Source organism: Halyomorpha halys, unplaced genomic scaffold, assembly GCF_000696795.3.
Source record: "Halyomorpha halys isolate HHAL.00 unplaced genomic scaffold, Hhal_1.1 Scaffold328.1, whole genome shotgun sequence".
Classification (NCBI taxonomy): Eukaryota; Metazoa; Arthropoda; class Insecta; order Hemiptera; family Pentatomidae; genus Halyomorpha; species Halyomorpha halys.
In genome coordinates, this window is record NW_027112103.1 from 106273 (window position 1) to 110556 (window position 4284).

Genomic DNA, 4284 nt, shown 5'->3' on the forward strand with positions numbered 1-4284 from the left:
AATTAGTAGATTATTTGGGAAATATTTTTTTGTAGTATAGTTTTGAAACTAATTTGTAATTTCGTAAAAAAATAAGTAATGATAAAAAATAGCACTAATGAACTTTTGTAAATATGGATACTTAATCTTCCACTGAGTATCCCACCAGTCTATCTGATATAACCTATGATATAACCTATGTTCTATACTTAGTTAAGGCAAACCTTCTAGAAGATGAGTAGCTCGACCACAAAGCTTTCCGGTCCTCCGGTTTGTGTGTCGGTCTCACGACTCGGCCAAGGAAAGCAAATATACATTAGAAGCATTCAACACATATTAATTACGAAATTATGGACTTTATATAAGAAAATAAAAATTAAACAAACAAAAGATAAGAAAATATAACCAACAAAGACAAAAAAGCGTTTTCAGGAACTGATGTGAATGGTTGACATACAAATGTTATCCCCTATAGTCAAAAAAAAATAAATATACAAGCTACCAGGCAGTATTCACTGTTATCTACTTACTTATCATGAATAAATGAATAAAGCTGACATTAATGTTGTTTTAGCAAGAAATAAATAATTGTTGTAGATAAATACAAATAATTACAAGTAAAAAAACATAACAGATTAATAAATATAAAGAAATATATGAAACTTTTTGAAAATCGTCGATTTTTTCATTATTTAACAATAAATAATGTGAAATTGTTTTTGTTTAGATGGTTGTAAGTTTCCCAAAAAATTAGAGGCGATGACATTGGAATTCGAAATCAACATTCTAAAAAGCATTACTAGTAAATTTTCCACTGCTATTTTTAAATATCAAAATATTTCATTAAGTTGTTGTGCCCCTATATGATGGATGGAAAAATCGAACGATTAATTATTTATTTTTTTTATTCATCTATTTTTTCAGGAATAAATATCCTTTTTTTTTCCTTCTCAATAGAACTACATTTCGGATTTTTTTTATCTATTATCCAATTCCATTGTTTTCTTCTCAACTTATAAGATGATCAATCCTTAAAAGAAATGTTTCATTGAAATATAAACAGAAAAAATAAATATTAATTTGGAAACAGACCATGGAAAACCCGTATGACTAATGAAAGAGAAATTAAGAAAACTTGGACCTATCAAGTACACTTTAAATGTCTTTCAAAGAGTCAAAATATCTCCATCAAAAGAAGTTGAGAAAAAATATTGAACTAGATTTTATTAAAAAGTGATTTATTAAAAAGTAACAATGTTTAATTTTTTTTTCTCTATCATATTTTATGTTCATTAATAATTTTTAAATCACTTATCGTCACCCTTTTAAATAATTTAAAAATTCTTATTATAACCTTTCCAAGTAACTTGTAACGTATGCTTCATCATCCAGTAGTTTTCTCATTTCTTTTGACGTACTTTTCAACTCAAAATATTGCTGTGTCTTAAGCTATGTTTTCCTTTTTCTTATCCCTTTCCCTTTTCTATTCTTTTCTTTTTTATTATTATTATTATTTTTCCTTACCTACGTTACTAGTTTTGTTCACCATTTATATTATTATAGTCAAATTTTTAATTACTTCTTTGTCTTACTTAACTTTATATTTTGTTTCTTTATTCTAATACTTGACTTACATATTTCATTAGTTACATATATTTTTTTTTATTTTTCCCATAACTTTAATTTTTTAATATTATTATTATTAAATTAAAATATTTATATTTCGTTGTTTCTTTGCATTATGTAGCTTCATATTTTTATTTCATAAATTATGTTATTTTAGTTACATATTTAGTTACCTATGTATACGATTTATTTTCCACTTCTAACATTACTTTGTTTTTATCTATTTCCATTCTTTAAAATTATTTACTTTAATCATTCTATATATCCTTTTAATCATCGGTTGTTATCAAGTTTTTTTATTCTTAGCCCTGGTAAAGGCCGGAAATTCTGGCCAAAACGTTGGCACCAATAAATGAGTTTTTTTAACTTATTTGTGTTATTCCCCGACCGCACCCCCAACCATCTTCTCTTCACGTATATTATCCACGGTTCTATCTTCTCAACATTATTGAACTGGATGATGGATTGAATGTGGGAGCAAAATTAAGAAATGACAAAAAATAAAATATTCGAACTATGGAGTATAAGCTTATAACTCTCCATTTATAATTAAAGTATAAAGGACAAAAATGTAGGATATCTATTCTTGTTTAATTTAGTATAGGATGAAATAAAAATATGTGAATGTATGGATAGTCTTCATGTCAGAAGAAAACCCGAAAAAAGTTACACCTTTTTTTTTATTTTTTTTAATATTTTTCATATTTCCAAAAAAAAATCCTTTGAGTACTCTTAAAAAAGAAGAAAATACAAAATAAAAAAAATAAAAAAACTAGTCGAGTAAAATCCCACAACACCTGGATTTTCCCGTTATTTCGTTAAATTTGACGATAATAGAAGAATCTTACTGATGTAAAGTTTCTTATTCAAGTTTAAATAATATTCGACTAGAAGCATTGCAATTTCAATGTGGCAAGTTAAATTATTTAGAAATTATCTTTGTAAAACTTGGAATTTAGAATGCGTAACCGAAAGGTATGAATGGATTTAACTTCATTTTTATCCTCTATTTCGGAATTTTATGAAGTGTAACGATTTAAAAAAAAAATGTTTTTTTCGAATCCCCGTTTTACAAGCTTGTTTAATATACAAGATTAGGTCATGGCTAAATGGAATAATGAATAATATGCCGGTCTTAAGATTTTCAATGTTATAATGAATAAAATAATATTTTTCTGAATACTTTATTATGAAGAAATATAAACATTTAAAATCTTATTAACTGCTGTTCAAAGTGATTATCTGGATTTTCGCCATTTTTTAGCATGTTTCAATTATCCTTCTTCGTAAAGAATTTAGTTATTAATTGGAATTGCATGATCATTTTGTTTAGTTTATTTGCAGATTTTATGAAAAATTTATTTATGAAAAATATGGGTAAAAATTATGTTAATGTTTAAAATTAACTTTGAGATGAATTTTAAGAATAACAGGAATAAAAATCTTAACCAAAATAAATTTGAAGATGGTCGAATTGGCCGAAACGTTGAACTTTTGTAACAAACGGTTTATCCCGTGACAGTCATCGGTAGAGCATCAAGTAACAAACTGTTTATCCTCTGACAGTCAAGAAGGGCTTGACCGCCCGACATCGGCGGTAGAGGAAGCTGACCGAAACTGAGACCAGGAGGGCTAGACCAGCGTGGCAAGGGAGGGGTTAAAAAAAGAAAAAAAAAACCGTATAGACTTTTTGTAGTGTGCTGTTCGAAACGAATAAGTGGAAAAAAGTAAAAGTGGAAAACAAGAGACTACTGCTCGGATTATGATGTGGGCTTATGTATCTCGTGTTCTAAAATCCATTATAGACAGACTAATTACTAACAAAGCACATATAAAACACGTTTTTAAAACATTTTTTGTTACATTCCGAGGTATTTCCAAACATGAATAAACTAGTCATTTTTTGGACTTGTAATTTTACCACATTGAAAGAGTTTAGATTAAAAAAATAAAGTAGCGGATACAAATAATATTTATTTATTATAACCTGAATAATTCATAATAATGAAAATGTTGACGTTGATATCTGCCAATCAAAGGGTTAACGGATATATAAATATATGAATATAGATTGGCCTCAATCTATGACAATCTATGAATATAGATTGGCCTCAGTATTTAACACTTGATAGGCCTCTATTTCTTTCTCTTGCCTATTGTCATTATAAAAATTATCCCTACGTCTATGCATGTATGATTCAGTCAATAATGGCGTTTTATTCATTTATAAAACAGAGTGACACCCTGCTTTGCCGTCTTTTTTTCTCATAATCCTTATTTCTGAATTTCATTTATAGTTTTTAACATGAATATATATTCTGATTCTTCACTGTTTCCTTCTTTTGTAGTGGCCTACATTTTAAGGAGTTCTTGACTCGTATTTTTGTTGTAGTGGGCGTTCTTTGCTCCCCTGCGTTGAAGCCTTACTTATCTGAATTTTCAAAGAGACTATTATAGCGAGTAGGTTGGTCAGTGTACGACATGTCACAATCTCACGAGAGGAGATCATATCACAAAAAAAGCAATCCTTCCCTACCGGACCCGCCCCACTAAGACCCCCTTTTTATCTTACCTCCTTTAATCTATAGATAAATAACATAATTAATATATATCTGAATGTATACTCACGTAATTGTTGTCCTTCCTTTCCCGTATAGCATTATAACCCTTTATGGGTTG